The sequence below is a fragment of the Cupressus sempervirens genome, chromosome 7 (assembly GCF_028749045.1).
Source record: "Cupressus sempervirens isolate cs-2001-9-10 chromosome 7, ASM2874904v1, whole genome shotgun sequence".
Lineage (NCBI taxonomy): Eukaryota > Viridiplantae > Streptophyta > Pinopsida > Cupressales > Cupressaceae > Cupressus > Cupressus sempervirens.
Genome location: NC_143124.1, coordinates 306,923,231 through 306,950,287, shown reverse-complemented (window position 1 = coordinate 306,950,287; position 27,057 = coordinate 306,923,231). Strand labels below are relative to the sequence as shown.

Here is a 27,057-nt window from a genome sequence, read left to right as displayed (position 1 = left end):
CAATACATTAATCAACAATCCTCACCAAGTTAGGACCCTTGAAAAATTCCCTACCTCAAGTTGCTTACAATTCTCTCCTAGGCCTAATAGGGCTAATTAGGTCACTTTTACAAAGAAAGTACAAGGAATTCAATTCATCTTCCAACCAAACTTATTGGAAAAAATCAGGAACATTCCAAAACATTTAAATCCAATATCTTAGATTACTATTCCAGCCTTAGGCCATCTTTTGCCTCAAAAACCCAAAAGTGGATAGTCACATGTAGATGCCTATCCAGGGGGTTTCGTATTTACTCCCCACATCTTCTACCTCCTAGTATAAGAACAAAAAGATCTTATATTATATCCTTCTCCCCTTATTTTCACTAGGGTTTAGATTTTTCCCATGGTGGAATCTCAGGGAAAGCGAGATTTTCTCTCGAAACCCAAGTTAGGGCCTCCCTGCGACCAAAAAGCACACAAAAAGTGGATTTCTCTTAACTAGTCTAACTTGAAGACTTGAAAAAAATTTAAAATAATTCATATGAAATTCACTCATATTTTTCAATCCTTCAGATTGTTATGTAAATCAGTACTATTCTGTACAACTGAGTTTTAAGATAGTTTTAGTAGGAAACAACATATTTTTATTGATTTCAATGCAAAAAATACATTAGATTCTTCTCCTTTTTGTTGAGAAAGGTTTCTAAACCTTATTTATTACATTCCCAATTAGTTCCAACCAATAAAGGTGGTTGTTAATGTTGGGATTCAAGTGTTGCATTATGCAACATTGACAACTTTGACAACTTTTTGAAAAAAGTTGTCAAATGTTATCAAACTCTTCCAAACTTTACTCCTAGACTCTATCTAGGAGCCTAGAAATTTTATGATCATAATATAATCATTATTCAACCTTATAATTTAATTTTTCATATTTCTACTTCAAAATTTCCCATAAAATGACTTAGGTAGACAACTAGGTTTAGAACACACCTAATGTCTACGTGCGTTACAATTTGGAAATTATTTCTAATATTGGATTCTAGATCCAAATACTAACCTAACCTTTTTCATTTGATCCTCTAGATGTGCTTGAAATGGATCAATTTGAAGGTTCACCTACACCAAAAGCCTCATGCACCATTAAATGAATAAAATTAAGAGCATTAACCTACTCAGCACCTAGTTAGGAGTCTATTTATATATGGTTTTTGTAACATTAGTGTTTTTAGCATTATTTTTGCATCTACAAATCCCTAAATTATAAAATTTCATGATGAATAGAGTTTCTTATAAAGACATCAATGTAATATGTATTCATGACAAGTATTTTGATATAGTAAAGTTGTGTTATTGTTTCTCTCATTCTTTGTATACAATTTATTTTTGGAATGTGTGTTTCCCTAATGGATTTTATGTTCATGAATAGCAATGGAGCCAATAGTCTTATTATGTTTTAATTCTCATGTGATTTTTTAGATTATGGTGTTTGTCATGTCTAGTACCATAATTCCTCTATTTTGACAAAATGGAGAAGGGATTGCCTTCTAGTTTTGCATAGAGATTTGTCTTCTGTGTGCATTCTTTCCATGGCTACACAATTTGATTAGTTGTGAAATATAATTTTTTTTTTTCATTAGTTCATTCTATGATTGCATTGGTATATTTAAGGATGCACTACTCTTAATGTCACTGGTTTTGTTCTTATTCCTTTTGAAAATTTAATTCATAGATGCATAGTCACTATGACTTATGTCCATTGGGAATTTTAGTTTTAGATTTTTTTTTAAATTTCTTTTTACCCTATCTTAGTAGTTTTCTTTTCAAACACTAAGTGGTTAGAACATGAATTCATATAGGTTCATTGTTAGAAAATTTGCATTTATTATAAAATCAAAAAATTTAAAAAGAATACATATTGGTTTGTAGCCACATTTTTTCCAAGTTTTGCAAAATTTAAAGACAAAAAAAAAGGCCTCCTTGTGAACATAAACATTTATCTTCTATTGAGTTATCTAGTCAGTTAGAAATGAGCCATTGGGAACTTTGGAGTTTGTTATTTGATCAACTTTACAAGAGAGGAGTTTGAAAGAATTTATGTCATTGCCATCATATATAATGACTTCTCAAGAAAGCTCACATCTTAGTTTGTGATGGAAGAGTCTATATGAGGAAACATCCTTAATAAGGCAATTATAAGTTATGATTTTCTCCACAGAAAGCTTGGGTGAGGAATTTTTTTACATTGCACAAACTACTTAGGCACAAGTCTTGACCAATTTAATTGATTCTAAATATTTTTGATAATGGTTTGGTTAACAAACTAGTTCCACGTCCTTCCAATTTTTTTTAGTGATAGATAGAGATGGTGTAGGTGAGGATGGGGTGGATATATCATAAAAATGTGGGTAGATAGTTCAATCATACAATTCTAATCGGTTATTATCTATATTTTTGTTTAATTATAGTCTGTGTATATGCTCCTTATATGTATTCCTCTTAAGGTTCTTGTATCATCCTTCTTCTATCCAAATTTTCTCACTCTTGCAATGTGGTTAATGTTCTTCCATCTAATGGTTAAGATGTAACTACTAGTCTTTCTTGGTTTGATTATTGGTTTCAAAGAGGAAATGTTGTTGTAATTTATTCATATATGTACCTCTCTCTCTCTCTCTCTCTCTCTCTCTCTCTCTCTCTCTCTCTCTCTCTCTCTCTCTCTCTCTCTCTCTCTCTCTCTCATATTTTGTCCTCATTTCTATCGATTAGTGTTAAATATTTAGACCTTCTGCCTTTTGTCTTAAAAATGAGAACAGTAACAAGTGTCAAGTAATGGCTTGTACTTGCCTTAATGTTATAGTAGCTTAATTTGATAAAGTAGTAAAGATAAAATTTTAATGGTTATAATAGAAAAAACTGAATTAAATTTAATGATAATATTTAGCATTAATTATTTAATCTTTTAATCTTGTATTAAAATTTTCATATTTTTAAATAAATTATTAAAAACATTAAGAATAATTATCATTCTATTTAAAATACATATATATGTAAATATTTGAAAAGTAATTTTTGTTTATATAAAAAGATTTATAATAGTTCTTTTAGAGTAAAATGAGTTAGTTTAATTGATAATACCTAATATTACTTAGTTAATATTTTGATATTTAATGAAAAAAAATCATATTGTTAAAATACATATATAGCATTAATAATTTAAAATACTTGCTAACTTATCATATTATTACTATTTTAATTATTATTATTGTTTTTAGTGTATTGATTTTTAATTGGAGTAAAAAAATTATTAGGTATGTTTTATATGTTTTGTAAGTTCCATCCAAAATTATTAGGCTTGTGGTTCCTTATAATTTGTTCCTATAGGACTCCTATAAATGAGCCAATGAAATTAACCAAAAATTAATTTAATGATTCTAAAACTTAAAGATTTCATATATAAAAATTAAGAAAATTAAAACATTAAAATAAAAATAAAATTACTTACATATTATTTGGTTGAAATAAAGAAATTAATCGCTTATTAAGTTGAAGTGGTTGTAAGCCTATATTGCCTAAGGAAAATACAATAAAACCAAAAAAAAAAAACATAAATTATAGTACAACACTAAAGATGATTGCATCATATAATAACATAAAAAGTTTAAATTATTTTAAACACTTTAGTGGCTCTTCTTGCACCACTACTACTGAATTTGGTGTTCCCGAATTTAGTACAATAGAAAATGAACATCTTGTGTGATTGGAAATAGAATGCAATTGTGATAAATTTCAATGGCATATAATTTCTCCAAAGGAAGGTGCATGTAGACCATCCAACTACCATCTCCTGTAGGGCTTTGAGTTGGCATTACATATCCTACTTCACCGTCCAAAGATAAATGGTAGATTACAAACTTAGGCCTTCCCCATCCAAAATAAACTTCATACAAAGGAAACCATAGTTTGGAAGACACAAAAAACTATAGGTCCAGATGACTCCATGTTTTCTTCTCTGTAGTAAATCTTGGATGTGATAGGAGTTGGCTTTATGGTATTTGTGAAATCAATTAAGCTCTGAAATTGCTCCCCATTTGTTTTGCTTTGTATAGCACCATGAATTAAAGTTGCACTATAATATCCCCATCTTTTGGTAACTAAATGGAGTTCTTAGCCTTCACATTCTCCAAAGGCTAAGTGGAGCATAAGAGGAAATTAAATTAATTTCCTATAAAGTCATTATATAAATTAAAAACTAAAAGGTGACTTTATATTTAATTAATTATTGTATTACAAGGGAGAAGCTTCTAGAGTGTGTATTAATCATTGGAAAGAGGGAAGCCTCTAGTTCTTTTATTTTCTAGAAGCTGCACAATTATTTATTGTATTGCAAGGAAGGAGTTTCTAGAAAGTGCATTAATTATTGGAAGCGAAAGCTTCTAGCACTTGCAATTAATTAATATTTGGTTTCCTTCTAGAAGGGGATAATGAAAGTATAAATAGAGGTGGGAGCCTCATTTTTTAGCATCAAATGATTGTGAATAGCATTTTATAAGAGCTTGGATGTGTGAGTTAGATATTTGGTCTTGGCAGTAGAGGACGTTCATCTTCTCTTGTAACATTCTAGATGTGATTCTCTTGGCATTTGGCCTTTGGAATACATTGCTATGTTTTTTATTTTATCATTTTGAGAACTAATATTATTTTCGTAGTGATTCAATCTCCAATTTGCATAAATTCCCTCTTACTCATGTTATGTGGATTGAAACCTCTGCAATGACATTAAAATCATTTTCAGCAATTGGTTAGTTCTTAGGCATTTCTAGGGTGCCCATTACAATGGTATCAGAGTGGTTTATTATCATCCTTTGGGGGTGCCCATTACAGTGTTATTAGAGTGCACTATAGTGATAGCCCATTATAGTGGTATCAGAGCTTTAAGTCCTACCATCCTATGTAGATCTTTAGCATTTATGTTTAAGCATGTGACAAGGGCTTTATAATTTTTGCAATACCAGAGCAAGGTAAAGTAGAAGTTTAGACTTGTACAACAAATAGGATAGTTCATTTTTGTAGAGGGACATACAATCCAGTCATACAGATATAGATGAGATATTTTTTGAACAAGATAATAGTATGGGTGACCGAGATGATAGGAATACTAGTCTAGATCAGGAAAATGTAATGTTTAGGTTACTAGATACATTAGAGGAGTAGAATAGACAAATAGACATGATGCAATAGGAAAAAAATAGGTGAATCAATATGATGTTGCAACGTATGAATAGATATATGGGCATCAATATTAATTATTTGTATGTTGCTCTTGTGCAAGAGGTAGTTGATTCCTCAGGTGGGATTGAGACACATATAGATCCACCTAGCTATGATGTTGGTGATGTGGGCATTTTAGCAGAGTCAATAGATGTGGGTTTATGCTCCAGTATTATTGATTCACAATCTAGTGTTGAGCCATGTTTGTAGAGTCAAGAATCCACATATGAAGCTTTGTCAGGGGATGACAATGCAACAATAGTTGGATTAGGAGAATGTGAGGATACTGTCATATCAGCAGCCACTTCTGTGTTAGTTGAACCATCCAATGAGGAGTTTAGTATTATGCATGCAATGGTTGATGTGTGTTCTAATGATGGCACACATGTTGATTTTGAGTTTTCATTAACTACAGATTCGGTTCAGTTTTTTGTTGCAGCAGTTACTGTTGTTCCTATGTCCATATATTTCGATACAACTACATTTATTGGCATGAGTGCATATGGCTCGCTTGTCACTCCATCTTCTTCAATACATGTTGGTGATGATGGTGACTCTAGTTTAATATATATTATGTGGGTAGATAAAAGGAAGAATGGATTTCATAGATTTTCTACGGAATTGCCTTCTGGTGACATTCTAACTTCTACATCATCAACACAAGTTTTGGGTGCTAGACTATAGGACGTGGTTTGTCCTAATGATGCTAGTTTGTAGCTAGATTAATGTCCATAGGAATGTCACATACTACTTCATTTGGGATGTAGGTGGAGGTTGGCATTCATTGTATTGCTAGATTGCTTGAGGATAAGAAATTTCAAGGAGGGTGGACTGTAATGTCCACATCTTTTGGTAACTAAGTGGAGTTCTTAGCCTTCACATTCTCCAAAGGCTAAGTGGAGCATAAGAGAAAATTAAATTAATTTTCTATAAAGTCATTAAATAAATTAAAAACTAAAAGATGACTTTATATTTAATTAATTTAATTAATTATTGTATTACAAGGGAGAAGGTTGTAGAGTGTGTATTAATTATTGGAAAAGGGGAAGCCTCTAGTAATTTAATTTTCTAGAAGCACAATTAATTATTGTATTGCAAGGGAGGAGTTTCTAGAGAGTGCATTAATTATTGGAATTGGGAAACATGTAGCACTTGCAATTAATTAATATTTTGTTTCCTTCTAGAAGGGGGTAGGGAAAGTATAAATAGAGGTGGGAGCCTCATTGTTTAGCATCGGATGATTGTGAATTGCATTTGATAAAAGCTTCGAGGTGTGAATTAGAGATTTGGTCTTGGCATTAGAGGATGTTCATCCTCTCTTGTAACATTGTAGATGTCATTCCCTTTCGGTTTTGCCTTTGGAATACATTGCTATGTATTTGATTTTATCATTTTGAGAACTAATGTTATTTAAACAGTTGTTCAATCTTCAATTTGAATAAATTATTTCTTGCTCATGTTATGTGGATGGAAACCTATGCAAAGACATTAAAATCATGTTCAACAGTTGGTTAGTTCTTGGGCATTTCCACGCTGCCCATTACATGCACTGCAACAAAGTGGTTCATTTTCTACATAACGAGAATTGGATTAAGAAAATGGCAAGATTATGATATTGCCAAAGTAATTAGAAAAAACCCCAATCTCCCTTAAGCATGGGTGGCCATCTATAACTATTCCTATTTTAGAAATAATAGTTTCCTTTATCTTCTTATTGCATATCAATCGATTTGATAAGTGGTGCAGGAGCACCTAGTCTTAAAGATACTGGAGATGATCTCTATAAATATTTTAATTATTTAATATAATTCTATTATTTTTTATGTGATATTCCATATAATGGAATCAATGGTAATGCGTAAAGGAAATAAATAGGAAGTTGAAGAAAGTGCAAAACTATAAGTTATAATATTGCAAAAAATGAAAAACTATTGCAAAAAGTGAAAAAAGGGTTAAGAGAATGTAAAATGTTGGTTGGGAAGTTGTAAACCACCAATGAACCTATAAAAAATTATGTATGGTTGAACCAAATCATAATGGTAGGAAAAAATTACATTTGAAATAAATTTGGAATGATTCTAAGTTGAGGTTTTGATTGATATTTCAGTTTTGTGTTGGTTCTAGGTTTTATATGACCACGTACAGATTGGAAATGATGGAAATTCTATATATTTGGATAGAAAGATGAATATCCTTCTGTTTGGTTTTGGTTTGGAGTGATTATGTGGATAAATGAATAAGTTATGAGCATTTTGGTAAAAGTGTTTGTTTGCAGATTTGGGATTCCTTGACAGTAGTCATGTTGAATCACTTGGTACCAACACCTATGGAATAGTTACGAACTCTAAATGGATTCATTGGAAAGATATATGAATATAGTTTTATTTTCAATTGGTTCGAGTCATTTTCATTGAGATTTGTGGATGTTATACATTTCTTAGTGAAAATTAATTTTTGAATATCTTCAATAGAGTTGTAGGCATAGATTTGCATTCATGTAACGATTTATGAATTGGAACATTCAATGACTTATCTATTTGGAAACTAGACCCAGTAATTCTTATTATAAAATTAGTTTGGGATCATTTGATTTTTTATTGTGAAAAATATTGGATGCCTTAGGCAGAGTTACACGTTTTGTTACTAGTTTATGACAGTAAAAATGGGTCTCGGTACAAAGACCATAATTTATAATTTGTTTATTGGATCATTCTCAGATTTGGATATAGTTTATAACGGATAATTTTGAATAACTAATCCAAATGGTTTGGCACTAAACTATCAGAAATAAAAGTTATGAATAATATACTCTTCAATAGAAGTCAACCATGTGAATGGTGAAGCATTGTAAACTAGTGTTAGAAAGAGTTTTATTTTGCCTCATGAAATGCCTCTAAGAGAGAAATTTATTTCATGAATTTTTAAGGAATCAGAATATATCCATTTTTTGGTTTCTTTGTAGGATTCTCTGCATCAATAAGTAAGCACTAAAAACCTCTATTTTGGTGTATTTGTTACCGTGTTTATTTGCATTAAATTGGAGATCAATGACGTTTTTTGCATTAGGTGGTAAATTCTACTTGATAGAGATGGTGGGTGAGGATAATTTTCTTGGCCGGGTTCTTGAGGAGTAAGCTTCACATACATGTTTTCATTTTTAGCGCAATAAGTGGGGTACTCTCGAGTGTAAAGCTTGGATTGGGAAATACAGATGAATTTTTTCTAGAAAGATTTTCCCAACTTGTGAAAAACATATTTGCTGAGTATGCATCTGCAACTCTGTGGTCGAATGTCCAGCCAACAACAATACCTCCACAGCTGAACTCTGTAACCTGCAAATACGAAATATCGTTAAGATTGTGATGCATAAAACCATACAACTGGAAAAAGTTGCGTGCTCTTAGGAATCATTTAGCTGCAGAGCAAAAACAGGATGGCCGTCTTCTTGAAATGAATTTGAATGTAGACGAACAATCCTTCACTGCACAGATTCGTCAGGGATGTTTAAATTGAGATGAGAAAGAGGAGCTGCAGCATAAGCTTTGGGTTAAGCGAACTCCTTTGTTATTGCAATTGATATTTGGTAGGCCAATGCCATCTATAACCATTCTTCCTGCAAATACATAATAAGCAAATAAGACCCTCGAGATGGAAGTCTTGAGATGGGATGGTGCTAATGAGAGGGAGTTTTATAACAGAAGGAGACATGCACTGAAATTGGTGGAAGAGTGAGATCTATATTTGACAGAGGAAGAATGTGCTGCCGCATTGGAAGAGCAGGCACTATAACTTTTGTGTTAACAATCCTCAACTCATGATGTTCAGAAATTGGGCAAATGAAAATTCTTAAAATTTTCAATTCTTGGTTTGGATGCACCAAAGTAGAATTGGAATACGAAATAAAGTAGGAATACGCATTTTAATTTTGGTCCAAAAATGAGGTTTTGCAATTCCATCAAAATAGGTGGAATTAGAATACATATTCCTATTCCAGTATTATTTATTTTAGAAAACATATATTTTTGGGTTTGCAAATTCTCCATCAAATTCGGGTTGAACCAAACAGAGAATAGGAATATGTACCCCCATTTTCTATTCTAGAATAAGTATTACAGAATAGCTATTCATATTCCCCTATTCCTACTCCCACAACCAAATGGGCCCTTAGATAAAGAATGTGTGTCTCATTCCATTTTGTGACTTTCCTTGTCTTTGCTTATGTGGCTACCCTGTTCATTTTGACTCAGTCAACCTTGTTTAAACATGACTTAGTTAATGATTAAGTTAATTAATATAATATGATGTGTTAATTAGGAATATTTGAATGAATAATTAATGCATTGAAATGTTTTTGTTATGTTATTTAATGTTAAACAAGATTATGTTTTAAGTTATTTTATGATGATATAATGGGCTTCATTTTACGCTGATAATGTAATGAGTTAAATTATATGATGATGAAGAAATTGAGGATATTAATGTATGTATTATTACATTTATGTTATTTTTAAGATGTTGATTCAGTTGTTATTTTATGGATACTGATTTCTATCTAATTGTGAGTGTTTGAGTGATTGTAGGTTGTCAAAGGCAAGGGTGTGGTTGAGGTAGAGAGGGTTAACCTCTCTAAAGGGGACAACTAGATAATCCATGTAGTCCACACAATACTTAGTTTAGACATGATTAGTATACGTATACTTTTGATGTCATGCCAATTTCTACAAGATACATGTTAGGATAAAAATATATCTAAGTTCCTAAGGTAAAAGGTTAAATTTAATTATTTAAATGTCCATTCTTAAAATTATGTTTATATCAACTAATTATAGGCATTTTTCTTTAGGCTATGATTATATTTCTATTTTCAAACAAATTGGGTAAGAGAGGCAAGTATGTAAAAACTATGTAATGGCCTACTTATGATTAGATAAGTACATCTTGATTTTAAAATAATTTGTGGATTTGTTTTTTTTTAAAAAGAATGCAAATTAGGTCAATTATGGAGTTACAAGTTAAAAGAAGGAACTTGTAGGTAGTGGGTAGACAACTGGAAGAATTTGGTGAGAAGTTCACTATAGTTAGAAATAATGAAATCCTTTTAGCTTGATTAAAATCATGTCTACTAACCTATGTTCCTCTTGAATCCTTGTGTTAAACTTATTCTATAAGGACTTTAGCATATAAGATAAAAGGAGGTCAATAGATTTGGGGAAAAAAAAGTATGACGGTTGGAAGACAAAGACTAAGTCTTAGGGCTGAGCCTCAAAAAGTGGCAGCTCGAGGATAGTTGGTCTAGAAAGAATTGATCCCACATGAATTTCTAGGTTTTTTTTTATGTTTTCTCTCTCTACAAATCATGGCTAGTTGATGGAATGTTTGGTTGTTGTTACATTTGACCTCTTTTGTGTTATTAGGAAGATTTGGGAAGAAAGATTTCAAAAACCCTTAAGCAATAACAAAAATACTTAAACTTTACGCTTGTTACAACTTTTCCTTAAAATGCTTGGCTATGCATGGACATCTCTGACTTATTTCTTTTCCCACATCATATTTATGTTAGCAAGCAATAATTTAGTGTTGTATTTAACCATTTCGTAGCATCTATTCATTCTCTTATTTTTGGACAATCAGCTAGTAGCATATGATGCTACTTGAAAACTACCATTTATTTTTATAATGTTTTACAACTGCAAAGAATCTTAAAATGTTAACCTTGGCTTCATAGCAAGCATGTTATAGCCATGAGAGGGAAATAGGGTCAAGGTAAGCATCCCAAATTCTTAAGAGAATTTGCTATGAATTGTTTGACATAATGCCAATATACCTTAGCACTTTGTTTCTTATCCTCTACAGTTGCCTAGTATAGCGATGAATGTTGTAGAGTCAAACACATACATGGCTACTTGGTAAATTGTACTTCCTCTCCAAAATAGTAAGTTATGAACCAAATTTTATGCATAGGATGACCCTTATAAAATTTAAAAATGTTTTTACTTGGAAATGTTAGTAACAATGTAAAACATTCCTAAATAGCAATAGTAGAGGTAAAATAAATTTTAAAAAACAATGACAATACAAGGGATTGGAATAGGGAAAAATAGCTCCATTTTTGTGAAAACAAACTCTTCTTTCTTTAAACATGAAATTCATAGGTTATAAATGGATAAAGGATATAATACCTTCATAACCATTTGGTAAATTTAGTCAAGACACCAAGTTGTGCATGTTGTACACCACATATTTGAATAAGAATTGGCTAGTTGTGCATACTGTTCACTTAATATGTGGATAAGAAGCTTTCCTTCATGAATATTACAATGAATTTCAGTTTCTTGTATGATTGCTGAAAGTGAAATCATGGATAAGATGTTCTGAACCTCATGTTTATGAAATTCTAGATGAAATATATATTTCTAGTTGTGTATGAAATTCATGATAGACTATGTCAGATGATTGTTGAATGTAAACTCACATATAGGATGTTGTATTTTAACTGATTACAAATTCCTAGATAGAATTTCCCCTTAGTCGTATGTGAATTTAGAAACAAACTTCTATCTAATGATGCATATGTACAAGAAACTTTTGAAATTGGTTATATAATTTCCATGGTTTAAGTGCTAATTTTTAAATCCTTCATGGTTGGGTGTAATTTTGCATAAGGGAGGGTGCAGATGGATACATTATGTTTTGCTTCTCTCAGCTTGTCAGAATTCTGTGAATAAGATTTATTACATTTTGTTTCATTCCCGGTATCGTTGAAAAATTTAATGGTTGGCCAATCTATTATTTTTATTATTGCATTTAAGTATGTTAATTTGACATGTAGCATATGTGTGTGACTATGCTTAATTTATCTTGCTGAAGTGTAGATATGCTTATTCTTGTAAAAGAAATGTACATGTGGGTAGATGTGTTACAATATTTCTTTCACTGCATATGGGTAGATGTGTGGTGTAATTTTCTTTTCACTACCACATTCCATGATTAGGTTGGTAGGTAGATGGATGCATGTAGTATGTTTCACGCCTACACCAAATCCATTTGATCCATCTTGCTCTAGGAAGCTAGGTTTCTCATGCTATTGTTAGGGTATTCTTTATGGCAAGAAGAATCCTAGGTGAGTAAACACTCCATATTTGGCAAGCTAAAAGTGCCTGGGCAATACTCTTGTCTCAGATAGTAGATGGATGAGGTTTGATGGATTCAGAGACTAGATAAACTTTCAAGACACTTGTCAAGTTTCAAATCCTATCATGTGGTCTTATATCTTCATCTCTTTGATGATGTATAGTATCATTCAATTGATGTAATCCTAATTATGGGATAATGTAAACTTTAAAGTTGGTAATGTAAGTTTTTTTTTATGCATAAGATGGACATGTGATGTATATACATTGCAAATCAGCACGATAGTTCATATGATGTGATCTTCATGATAAATAATTAGCACCTTAGTGATATGCCGATTTTTTTGATAAACTAATTGTATTAATTTTTATTTTTAATGGACAATGAATGCGTTCTTGACTATTCAACTATGTTTTTGATTGGTTCTATTCCACATTTTTCATTAATATGTGATGTGGCATTTCTTTCCTAGGATATGACTCTTACATATGGTATTAGAGTCGTGTTTAAACCCTAGGCCTTTAGGCTACTGTGCTAATTGTGCCCCTATATGTGTCAGTTGTTTGAGTTATCACCATAGCTAGAAAAAATAACCATAGCGGTGGGTCTAGTAGTGATGCATGGGCTGAGGAACCTAATGAGAGGTTTGATAAGATATTGGCACTGTTGACCCAACACGGGGCTTTGTTCAAGCAACAAGGCCTAAATATTGATAACCTAGAGCATGAGACTTGAGGTAGGCACTATAAAGATGAGCCAAGTAAGCATGATGAAGATCAACACTCTGAAGCCTTGTGTAAGAAAGAGGAGGAACTAAGGAAGAAATGTGAGGATGAGCTATTGGATGAGGCTCTTAGGACAGCTAAGGTAGAGAAGAAGGTAGAAGTTGACTGTTGAGTTGCTCTTATTAATACTAGCAGAGTACAGACAACAACTGACTTAAGGAAAGATCTCAAGAAAGTTACTCCACCTAGGTTTCATGGTAGAGCTTCTGGGGAAGATGTTGAAGTACATATTACCAGCATGGAGAAGTATTTCCTAGATTAGAACTATACAAGGAAATCTAGAGTAGTCTGGACCACATTTCAGCTGATGGGTGAGGTAGCTACTTGGTGGGAAAACATCATGGCTGAAAATAAATTTTGGTGTGGAGAGGTAACTTGGGAAGAATTTTTACAGATTTTTTTGCAAATGATGGTTAATTCATCTATTCTATGACAAGGAATCATTAGATTTATAAAAGACAGTTTAGGGGAACATGAAAGTTACACAACATCATGAATGTTTTTGTCATTTGGTGAAGTATGTTCCTCAGTACCAGCATGATGAACTATTCAAAACCCAATAATTTGTGATGGATTTGAGACCTGATATTTACAGTGAGGTCAAAATGCAAGAGTTGGAGACCATAGAGTTTGCATTATGTAAGGCCCTTAAGCAAAATAGAGACTAAAGGATGCTTCCTCATCTAAATCCTCCAACCAAACTATAAAAAGAAGTTCCAAGAAAATAGGTAATATAAGGATACTAGGTCATACAAGGATAATAGGGGTTATCAAGATGACAAAAAAAAGGGAAATGGAAAGAAACAACAAATCAGAAACATGAAGGATAAGGGACATGAAAATTCTAACAAGAATAGGAAGAAGGAAAATTGGAGCAACAACAAGAAACAAAACAAAAGAAATAACAAAAATAGAAATAGAAGGAATAGAAAAAATAGGGGTTATTAGAATAGGAATGATGATAGGAGAGACCCTAGGATATGATGTTTTGTATCTGGCGGTAACCACTTTGTCACTAAGTGTCCACAACGATCTGATAGGAGGGACTTTTCACCATAGCACCACATTCATGCTACAGTTGATCATAGAAATGCATATTTTTAGGCCACTCCTATACAAATGACTAGTAAACTTTTTGGTCACCATGCTTCTATTCTTATAGATACTGGTGATACTAAATGCTTAGTCAATCTTAAGATAGTAGCTAAGAAACCTTTTAGGGCTCATTTTATGCTTGAACCTTGGACTATAGAATATGGTATAACAGGGCCGAATGAAGTGTAGAGAAATTCTTATTTTCCAATAATTTGGACCTCCCTAGATTTTGAACAGAGGTTAACCTATATGTAGCACTTATGGGCTCATACAATGTCATCCTAGAAATTAACTGGATAAGTGAGCACAAAGCCATAGTAAACTGTGAGCATAAGGTGACTGAATGACTCGATGACATAGGTTACTTAGTGATACTAAATGGTGTCAAACAACCTTTGGAGCTAAGACAAATTTCACATAAACAATTGAAGAAAGATAAGAAGAAGGGATGCTAGTTATTTGTTGCTCATGTCAAGAATTTGGAAGAGATTCCATCTCAATTAGAGGATCACCCTATCTTGCAGTAATTTAGAGACATGTTTCCATATGACTTTCATGAACTACCCCCTAAGAGGGAGTTTTATTTTCCATATATCTTGTGCTAGGAGCAGAACCTCAATTAAAGGTCCCCTATCGCATGACTTCCACTGAAATATATGAGCCGAACACTCAATTATAGGATCTCTTGGATAAATGATCAATTAAACCTAGTGTATCACCATGGGGAGCTCATGTAATTTTTTTCAAGAAGAAATATGGTACCTTAAGATTGTGCATTGACTACCATATGCTAAACAAGGTGATAATAAAGAATTTGTATCATCTCTAAAGAATTGATGAATTATTTTATCAAATGAAGGGAGTGACCATGTTCTCTAAAGTTGATTTTAGATTTGGATATTACCAACTTTAGATTTGGGATTAAGACATACCTAAGACAACATTTAGAATGAGGTATGTGCATTATCACTTTCATGAACTTGATGAACAACATTTCTAGAGATTGTCTGGATAAATTTATTGAGATATTTATAGATGACATATTACTATACTCCAAGAATTTAGAAGAGCATGAAGACAACTTGTGCATAGTTCTCTAGCATCGGAGAGAGAGAAAGTTGCATGGTAAAATCTCCAAGTGCTCTTTTTATAAGAAAGAGATCCACTACTTGGGGCATATTATATCAGTTGATGGCATAGTAGTGGACCTTGCAAACATTAAATCCATCCTTAAATGGCCAACTCTATAGAACATAAGTGAAGTTAGGAGTTTTATGCACCTTCCTGGGTATTATAGGAAATTTTTTGAGGGATTTTCCACCATAGCAACATTAATTACATCTCTTCAATACAAGGGTAAAAGATTTGACTGGATAGAAGGATGTGAGAAAGCCTTTTAGTTGCTTAAGAAAAGGGTTACTACCACTCCTATCTTTGTTATGCCAGATCCTAATGGACATTTTGTTGTCACTACAGATGTTTCAAGAGATGGGCTTGGGGGTGTATTGATGTAAGATAGTAAGGTTGTTTCCTACAAGTCCAAGAAGCTCAAATTGCATGAAGTGAATTATGCTCCACATGATTTAGAATTGGCTATGATAGTACATGCTTTGTAAATGTGGTGACATTACTTATTGGGAAAGACATTTGAGCTTAAAACTAATCATATGGGGTTGAGATAGATTTTCACTCAACGTAATCTGAATGCTAGATAGAGGCAATGGGTTGAATTCCTTAGTGAATATTATTTTGGTATAGAGTATGTTAAAGGTAAAGAGAATAGTGTAGTGGATGTATTTAGTCACAAAAAACACATTACCAATATTTCTACATCTCAAACTCGTATGAGAGAGTATATTCTCTAGTATCTTCCTAGAGATACACATTATGAATGGGTGATGTCAATTTTGGATATTAATGCCTTTGATTCACAATTTGATAATGATAGTGTGCTTAAATACTAGAACATGATATATGCTCCCAACTATGAAGGGTTGTGGAAATTTTTTCTTGAGGAGATGCATGGCACTTTGTTTTTGGGGCACCTAGGAGAACGCAAGATGATGACTGATTTGAGACCTTTATACTTTTGGCGAGGACTCAAATGGGATGTGATAGAGTATGTGGCGCAATGTTTGAAATGTCAGTGTGTCAAGGCTAAGATCTCCATTTGGCAGGACTTTTGTACTCATATGAGATGTCACAATATAAATGATAGGTTATTATCATGAAATTTGTTTAGAGTTTACCCATGACTCAATGCAAGCGTGATGTCATCTTGGTCATAGTAGAAAAATTAACCAAAGTTTCCCACTTCATTCTTGGAAGTCTGAAGGATGGATATCTAATTTTTGTAAGAAATTTTGTCCAAGAGATATTTAGACTACATGGTACTCCAGAAACCATCATTTTTGATAGGGATACCTAAATTACTTCAAGGTTTTGGACAACCTTGAAATTCACTTTAGGTACACACCTAAACTTCAGCACAACTTACCACCCTGAGACTAATGGGAAGACTGAGTGGGTGAATCAAATACTTGAAGATTTGTTACAGATGTACTACATGGATCAATAGTACAAATGGGAGGAGCATCTTCCATTGGTGGAGTTTTCTTATAACAATTCCTATCATTCTTCTTTGGGTATGGCTCCATTTGAGGATCTTTATGGACCAAAATGTTGAACTCGTATCAACTGGGATAGGGTTGAGGACATTGTCATTATGGGTCCTAAGATGCTAAAAGCCATGGAAAAGTTGGGGATTTTTGAGCTATTGTTTTACATGATGCCTAATAGTAGGAATCATTTCAAACTCCTCTCTTGAAAAGCTGATCTAGGATCAACTGCAAGGTTTCAGGCAATCTTGCGACCTACTTGAATTTGCTCCATTGAAGATAAATGTGTATAGGGAGGCCTTTCCTCATTCTCACTAATTTTGGATAAGATGTTCAATCTTATTGTTGTTTCAAAATTAATCACAAAAGAGATACATTTTTGGTATTTTATGTTTTTATAATTAATGCAATCTAACAATGTAGATATATGACTTCCTAATTTAACCAAGTGTTAGTAAAGAAAATAATGAAGATAAGGTAACAAGAGATGAAAGTAAATAGCATGGAAGACCATGATAAAAACACATCTGCAAGTTAAATCTTCAAAAATCTCAGGTAGGAAACCAATGAAAATAGGAATAATGCTTCCTCAAATCCACTGATGCAATCATCGATGGAAACTTAGTAAAAAATGAAAGATGTTTCACTTCTCATCGAATCACAAGGCCATGGAAAGTGTGCTCATGCAAGGCAAGAAGCTATGTAAGAATAATAGGGTGACTTCTTCTCTAAATTGGTATGTCAGAAAAACTTTTCAACATGTGGGAAACACCATAACTAAAAGATCACACAATCAAATCAACGGAACAAAAATATTGGATCCATTATTATCATGAACAATAATTCACAAAAAATAACACACCATGGCAAGAATAACTACACTTAGAATCAGAGCACCAATAGCATATATTATTGAATCAAAATAATAGCTTGTATTACATGTTACATTCCTAAATTTATAAGAAATTGTCTCCTTAGTTTGTGTTAAGAGTGAGAGATCTCTTCATGAAAATATATGCTTAAAACTAATCAAACAAATATAATTATATACCAAAAGACTCTCCAAATGGTGCTAAGTAGGTCTCCACCCTTCTTTATGTCAATTAATGGATGCATGAGTCTTTACATGACTTAAAATCAAAGAAAGAAGTAGGAGATAAGAAGAAGGAAGCTGGAAGATGATCTAAGGGTCACTAGAAGTTCTAAAAATGGAAGCTTGACCTTCACTACATGTTTCTAGGAGTTGAACTACTCTCAAAATCTATTTTCGGTGCGTGGAAAGCTCTAAATTAGGAACATGTAGTTAACTATCAATGCACTATTAATTATTCAAAATTTTCACCTTGCCTCTATGAATAGTGCACTTGTGCACCTTGCACACTTTTAGGGAATTTGTGCAAGGTGCTTAATTCACCAAAAAATAAAAGTTCTCAATTTTGAAAATGGTTTATGGGTTTTACTCAAATGGGGTTTTAGATCACTCTTGTGAACTTAGTTTGATCTTTTTGATGGTTCCAGCCTATTGATAGCCCAACATTTTCATAGATTTGAACTCCTTCTGCTTCTTCTATCTAAAATCTCAAGGCTTCTGTGTTGAATCTTTGTCACTTATAGTTGCATAAGATGAACAACTTGTTCTAGTTTACGTGTCCAATCTTTGTATCTTTGATCCTTAGTGAAAATTCATGATTCAAAACTTACATGTGACTCCTTTGAAGGTGAAGGTTACCATCTTAGTTGAGAACTCTATTGGTACTCATAATGAAGATGTTATGATAATCTATGCATTTGTGCATTGTGAGCGACATCTTTGTGTTATGTGCACTTGCTCACCTTCATGTTATGCACATCTTCATGCACTATGAAGTCTATTCCTTGATTTATTCTCCTCTTAGAGTGCTTAATCCTTCCCAGTCTAGGATCTGGTGATCTAGATTATCTAGAATGATCAAAAGTTTGAAACTTTTTCATATTTTATTTAACAATATTTTCAAGCCATTTTTTAATTGGTATTTTTAGAGGTCTTTTGCTCAAAATTTCAAGTTGAAACTTTCATTGGTCTCCAAAATTGGGAAGCTATAGGCTCACTAGTTTAGAGACTAAAATTAGATTTTAAGTTCTTCTTTCCAATTCTATAAATGGTTTCAAACTCTAAGCTCTAGGCCAAAAGTTATGACCCCGACAAAATAAGGATGACTTTTTTATCTGCACAAACAAGCTAACATTTGATATTTCATGTTGTAAGACCCAAAACAAACCCAAATTGATAAAAAACCAAGCCCGACATCTGAAATCATCTCCTCAATTTGTGTTGAAAGTGAGAAATCTCTTCATGTAAATATATGCTTCTAAACTAATAAAACAAATCTAATTATATATAAGCTAACTCTGTAAATGGTGCTAAGTAGGACTCTACCCTTGTTTATATCAATGAATGGGTGCATGAGCCTTTAAAGGACTTAAAACAATGATAGAAGAAGGAAGTTTCATGTGGATCTAAGAGTCACTGAAAGCTCTAAAAATGGAAGCTTTGCCTTCTTTGAAAATTTTTGGGAGTTGAACTGCCGTCAAAATATGTTTCTAGGGCATGGAATGCTCTAAAATAGCAACTGGTAGTTAACTATTGGTGCACTACTTCTTCTTCAAAAAATGTCAGTGTACCTCTATGAAAAGTGAACCTTAGAAATGTGAACTTTCAAAAAGTGCACATGCACACCTTGGTGACAAGATCCAAAAATACAAAAGTTCTTCTAAGTGTCAATTTTCCAGTTTCCATCATCTGGGTCTTCTTGGCCTTCAACCAAAATGATGTGTGGATATTTCCCTTTGAACTTTTGGATAGCAAAGGTGATTTCATGAGGAGATAATAAGTATAAATCTTTATAATTTACCCTCACTTCCTTGTGGAAATCATGAAGTGTGACTTCTTGGGCATTCCTTGGACATTGAAATTCATGGGTTCAAGTGTGATCTTAGCTTCTATAGAAGAAAATGAATCCACAATAATTTTTAAGACCTTAGAGGGCCTCTACATGTTTTAGATATGTACATTTTCTCATTGTAAGAGACAATTCATTCACCAAATCTTCAAATTTTGTACCTACACACCTTCAAGGAATTGTGCAAGATGCTCAATTCACTAGTAAATCAAGCTTTACATTTTGAAAATGATTTCTAAGTTTCTTTTTGAAAAAGTATAGGAGCACTCTTGTGTACCTATTTTTCCATTTTTGATGATTTATAGACTCTTTATAGCCAAACACTTTCATAGTTTTGAACTCCTACTTCTTCTATCTAAAATCCCAAGGCACCTATGTTGAATCTTTGTCATTAATAGTTGCATAAGATGAGCATCCTATTCTGGTTTATATGTCAAACCTCTGTATCTTTGATCTTTAGTGAAAATTCATGACTCAAAACTTACCTGTAACTCCTTTGAAGGTGAAAGTTACCAGCTTAGATCATAACTCTATTTTTGTTAATAATGAATATGTTATGATAATCTATGCACTTTCACATTATGCACCACATCATCATGTTATGTGCACATGTGCACCTTCATGTTATGCACATTATAATGCACTGTGAAGTTTGTTCCTTAATATTTACTCCTCTCTGACTTCCTGATCCTTTCTAGTCAGAGACCTAGTGATCCAAATTATCCAAAATGATCAAAAGTTTCAAACTTTTCTATATCTTTTTTTAACAAACTTCTCTAGTCATTTTATAACTGGCTTTTTTGGAGGTCTTTTGCTCAAAAATTTAGGTTGAAACTTTCATCAATAACTGAAATTGTGTAGCCAAGGGCTCAATATTTTAGAGATTAAAATTAGATTTTTACTTCTTCTTTCCAACAGTGTAAACGATTTTGAATTTTGAGCTCTACATAAAAAATATGACCTCGACAAGTTAAGGATGCCTTTTTTATTTGCACAAAGAAGAAAAAATTAGTTATCTCATGTTAGAAGGCCCAAAACAAACCCAAAATGACAAAAAATGTAGCCCAATATCTAAAAACAATTAGAATAGTCAATTCCCTTAACAAAGCCCTGTAATCCACAACAATGCATTGAGTGCACCTTGACTAGTGCACTAAGTGTGCCAAATAGTTATTTTAAGGTCATTTTAGTGTAGTCTCACACCTACACATGTGCATGTGGCAAGTAAAAAGGGGAGACTTAGAGTTCTTTAGTGTTCTATTTAAAGGGTGTGCACATGTGCACCAAGGTGGGCTGTGCATGTGCACACTATTATCTTCTTCCTTAAGGTTTTGAAAAGGTGCACATGTGAACATCTTTCAACATCAATTACTTAGGTTACCTTTATGACTTTGTTAGGATTTTTTGAACAAAGGTGCACACATGCACCCCTTGAATAGGTGCACATGTGTGCACCTTTGGGTGTCCTAACACTAATGTGTTGTGTCATGTTGAGGTGCACCTTTGGTGGCATGGGCTTAGAGTGCACACCCTTTGGAGGTGCACACATGCATAGGTGCACATGTGCACATCTCCAAAGAGAATGGGTGTGAAAATGCACACTTTTGGTGACTTGTTATTTTGCACGATGCTTAAAGGTGGGAATACTTTCGGACTCCTCTCTTGAAAAGCTAATTTGGGGGAAACTCCAAGATTCTAGGAAATCATGTGGTCTACTAGAATCTACTTAGTTGAAGATAAATGTATTTGTTCATAGGGAGGCCTTTTTTTGTTTCAACCAATTTCAGATAAGATATTAAATCTACTTGCTATTTCAAAATTAACCACAAAAGAAATATGTTTTTGGTATTTTTTATGTTTTAGTGAATGCAATCTAACAATGCAACTATATGAATTCCTAATTCAACCAAGGGTTGATATAGAAAATAACAAAGATAAGATAATGAGAGATAAAATAAAATAACAGTAAAGGGAAATTCCTAATGGACATAAACCATGGTAACAACAAGCCTACATGTTAAATTGTTGAAAAGATTGAGTAGGAAACCAATGAAAGCATGAGCAGTTCTTCCTCAAATCTACTGATGTAATCATCGATGGAAACTTAGTATAAATCGAAAGATGTTTCACTTCTCATTGAATCCCAAGGTTATGGAAAGTGTGCTCATGTGAGACAAGAAGCTATGTAGGAAAAATAGGGTGATCTCTTCTCCAACTTAGTATATCAAAGAAACTTGTCAACACATGGCAAAGACCAAAACTAAAAAATTTCACAATCAAATAAACAAAACAAAAGCATTGCGTTCATTATTATAATGAACATGTATTCAGAAAAATAACACACTCTAGAAAATATATGCTTAAAACTAACAAAATAAATCTAATTATATACAAACTGTCTCTATAAATGATGCTAAGTAGGTCTCCACCCTTTTTTATATCAATTAATAGATGCAAAAACCTTTATATGACTTAAAAAAAAAGAAATAAGTAGTAGACAAGAAAAAGGAAGCTACAAGAGGATCTAAGAGTCACTAGAAGCTCTAAAAATGGAAGCTTGACCTTTTTTGGGTGTTTCTAAGAATTGAACCAGAGTCAAAATGTGTTCACGGTGCATGGAAAGGTTTAAATTTGGAACTGGTAGTTAATAGTCGGTGCAATGTTACTTCTTCAAAATTATCAGTGCACCTTTGTGAATAGCACACCTATGCAAGTTGCTCAATTCACCCAAAAAAGTTGTCAATTTTGAAAATAGTTTTTGGGTTTTTCTCAAATGGGGTTTTAGATCAGTCATGTGTACTTACTTTGATATTTATCCTAATTTAGGCCTATTTATAGCACAACATTGTCATAGACTTGAACTCCTTCTACTTATTTTATCTAAACTCCCAAAGTACATGTGCTGAATCTTATCATGAATAGTTTCATAAGATGAGGAACTTGTTCTAGTTTATGTGTCCAACCTCTATATCTTTGATCTTTAGTGTAAATTCATGAATCAAAAATCACATGTTACTCCTTTGAAGGTGAAGTTTACCAGCTTAGGTGAGATCTCTATTTCTATTTATAATAAAGAAGCTATGATGATTTGTGCACTTTCATTTTATGCACCATATATTCATGGTATGTGCACTAAAAATTTTATTCCTTGATTTTTTTCTTTCTTTGAATGCTCGATCCTTCTCGGTCCGAGACTAGGTGATCTAGATTATTCTAAATGATCAAATGTTTGAAACTTTTTGATATCATTTTTTAACAAGCTTTTTAAGGTATTTTTAATTGGCTTTTTTGGAGGTCTTTTGCTCAAAATTTTAAGTTGAAATGTTAATTAGTATCTAAACCTAGGAAGCTAAATGCTCACTTTTTCAGAGACTGAAATTAGATTATTAGTTCTTCTTTCCAACAATGTAAATAATTTTGATGTCCAAGCTCTACGTCAAAAGCTATTACTCTAAGAAGTAAAGGATGCCTTGTGCATGCAATAACATGGATATTTTTTGTGCTTTGGATAATGAATATGTCAATTTATCTTCAAAAAAGAAGATATTAGTTCTAAGAGATAAAAATATAAGCCCCAAAAAAACCCTAACTTAGAAAAAACCTAGCCCAAAACAATCAAAAAATAGCCCACCCTTACAGCTGTACAAGGTGCACTTAATAGTTTTTTTATGACCATTTTACTACCCATGTACACCTACACACTTGGGCACCTTGATGAGGTGTGCACATGCAGAACTACGTAGCTTGATGAGGTGTGCACATGCATAACCATGCATCTATACATTTCATGTGCAAAGGGGAAAAATCTTCCCTTATCCTGTTTTGCGCAAAGGGTGCACACATGCACACCAAGGTGGACATGTGTGTACTCTTATGTGTGCCTTAAGGTTTCTTATAAAAGGTGTGCATGTGCACACCTTGGGGAACCATGCACATGTACACCTTTTATAAGGTTGTGCATGTCTGCACCCTTACTTGTGCCTTAAGGTTTCTTTTAAAAGGTGTACATGTGTGCACCTTATAGAGCTATGCACATGCACACCTTTCCTTAAGTGTTGATGTCTTTCGATTGTTAGGTTGCAAAAAGATTGAAAAAAGGTGCACACATGCACACCTTGGATAGGTGCACACATGCACACTTTTGGTGTCTTTTAACACTTATGTGTTTTGGTGGTGTGTGTAGGGTCGAGTGCTCCTCTGGAGGTGTGGGAATTAGGAGCACACTAGGAGAAGTAAGGATAGGAGAAGGGGGGTCCCAAGCTTATATAGTCATAGGGCCAATGTGTGCACCCTCCGGATTATCTCCAAAGGAAATGGGTGTGTACTTGTTCCTTTACCACACTTGTGTAGCTTAGATAGGTGTACATGTGTGCTAAGTGCATTACTGCACATACATTCACTAAATGACCTAAAAATGTCCAAAATTCTCCAATTCTAAAACCTAGATTTTATCAGGTAGAGAAAATAAAGCTAGACCCAGACTCCCAAGGGATTCCCAAAATGACCTAGGCACTAAGCAAGGGATCTAGGGGACAAAAAAAAATTACTAGGGTTTCCACAATTTCTAGGAGAAATGGAGCATGCAATGTGAAAGCACAACAAATAGCCAGAACAAAGAGGAAGAAATGACAAAGGCATTTCTTCATCATCAAGCATTCATCTAAGATGTGTCAAATAAAAATTAAATTCTAAACACTTCAAAAAGATTTCAAATTCCTTGATAGTCAAAACTTTAGAATCTTGAATCTTCAAGGTCAATGTGTGGACAATGGATTCATTTCCTTTAATATTCCAAGATGCTATCTATCATGAGTCTGTAACAACTTAGAAACAATCCTTGACTCCACTGATCCATTCATCAAGAATCTTTGCAAAACTTGTTTATCAATCACTTATCTAACCAGATGAGAGAATTTGTTCCAAGGGCTCTTAATAGGTTATTATTTTTGCATTTGAGGTCATTTTTAATCTCTTTTGATTCTACTTTAAGGGGCTCACACATTTCCATTTTATTCTTCCATGAAGAAATTTGTATAGGGAGTAGATAGCCATTTTGGAGTGCATATCCCTATCGCCAGATTACCCTTTTTGGGCCTTTTGAAATTTTTCTTTCTTAACACCATCTTTCTTTTTATTCTCTTTATGTACCCTGAGCACACTTAGACTTTGTGGCCAAGGCATTGGTATCATTTCTTAGATTCTTTCTTTAGTTTTATAAACTCTGCATTCATTTTTATGAACTTTAAGAAACTCTCATGCCAAAAATAATCTTAGCAGTTCTTTGAAAAGATCCTTTAGTCTAAAATGGTAAGTTTGAACTATCCCTTTGCTGCTATCAATCTTGATTTGAAAATACTAAGGTAGTCAATCTTTAAATTTGTAAAGTGTTGAGAACTATTGATCAACAATTTTGATTTCAAGACTAAAAGTCCTTTACACCTATGAGTAACATCCATTTTTCAGTTGGTACAAAAATTAATTTCATATGAATTCTTTGACAAAGAAATACCTCTTCCTTAAAATCAAGACTAGTTGGGGTGGACTCAATGAAATGCACCATGAATAAGTCTTGATTGCACCTAACACCCAAACTGACACGACTAAAAAAGAAAAAGAAGCAAAAAGAAAAACCCAAACAAAATAGACTCGACTCAAAGAACACTAACACCTAACTAAAGAGAATTTATTTATTTATTTTTAAACATATGTACATAAAAATATGAATAAAAAGAATGTGGGGTGGTTGTCAATAGATTTCTCATTATGTGCAGTAGTAATGAACCACTCTGTATAGTCCTAAAAAATGTTGACTTGTCTTTGTACTTGGAAAAATAAAATTTGGAAAATCTTTGTCCAAATTCTAGGCACAAATCACACAAAATTAGAAGTTTTGGTAACTCTCTATGACCATGATTAAGCCACAAGTAAGTTTTCTTATATTTAACATCATATTCAGATTGAAAATAATCAAACTACGAAGGATAATGGGAAATATCATCTTATCTAGTGACTCCCTCACAATAAGGGTACACTCACACATTGTAATTTCTCCTTTTGGTTGTCTTATCTCATGGTACACAACTCCATGCATACATGGAAACACTAGCATCAATGATGTAATATAGCTATCAGAACAAGAGCCAATGGATAAAACATTGTGTTTATGGTCCTTATTGTCACCATCATTAGCTTTAAACCACAAATGGTCACCTTTAAGATCCTTGGGACTAGAAAAGTCAATCATAAGCCTTCCTTTCAAAATTACTAGATTTATTAATATCATTAATCAATGTGTTTTCTCCCTCATATCCCAAAGAAGCCTATTCAAAATCACACTTTGGGTCCATTGCGATCTCCCAAGCTAACAAGAAATTAGTACAACTTACTTCTTAATCGAACCAAAATGGATGGATTTTGAATGGTTCAATTATTACAACATCAAAATTTGGAAGAATTTCAAGGTCTCCAATAATTTTAGCAGGCTGCTCTATCTATGCTAACACATTAGATACTACATCTTGGCAACTAGAACATTACAATTCAAAATGAATCCTTTAATGAAGGTGACAATTGTTAGGAAGAAAAAGGATGTTTGGATTTTGACCTCCAAGATACTTCAAATTTCTTATTATGTTATCCATAAAACCTTTCAAAACCTCATCCTTTACATGTAATTCCTTCTAAACTATTAAGGTAATGTTGGTTGCATCCTCATATTGAATTGGAGTATTACAAACTTACATATCTGGAGTGGGATGTAACCATCAAGAGACATCTTCCATTATAGATTTTTCTCTTGTTTTCAAAATTTTTGTGTTCATATTATTGCTGCAATAAACATGTATACTTGAGTGTCCATGCTCTTCCACTTCATTGAATGTGAACACACACTGCTCTTGGTCATCTTCATCATTTTGTCCTCATGTAGATTTATCACATGATTTAAACACCATTGCACTAAATTACAAAGGTTTTTCTTCCATGATTTGGGGAGGCTCATCCGAAACATAATTCTACCCATATCCATTTTCACTTAAACTCATACCTATAATACCATTATTCTCAATGATGATGTTACTTGGACTCTTCTATGTTATTTGTGCAATAAAACTTTAAAACGAATGAGTATCTAAAAGTATTTTTGTCAGGAGAAACAAAAACTACCCCTGCCCCTGAACCTTCTTTTGAACTAGCCTCATAAAAAAACATTGTCCATATACTGGTGAGTTTGTACAACAC

General features: G+C 33.0%; 1 pseudogene; it reads right to left on the bottom strand.

Moving 5' to 3' along the window:
- Positions 1-3,707: 3,707 nt before the first annotated feature.
- LOC149546628 (coniferyl alcohol acyltransferase-like) overlaps positions 3,708-27,057 on the bottom strand; it is a 51,599-nt pseudogene continuing 28,249 nt past the window's right edge.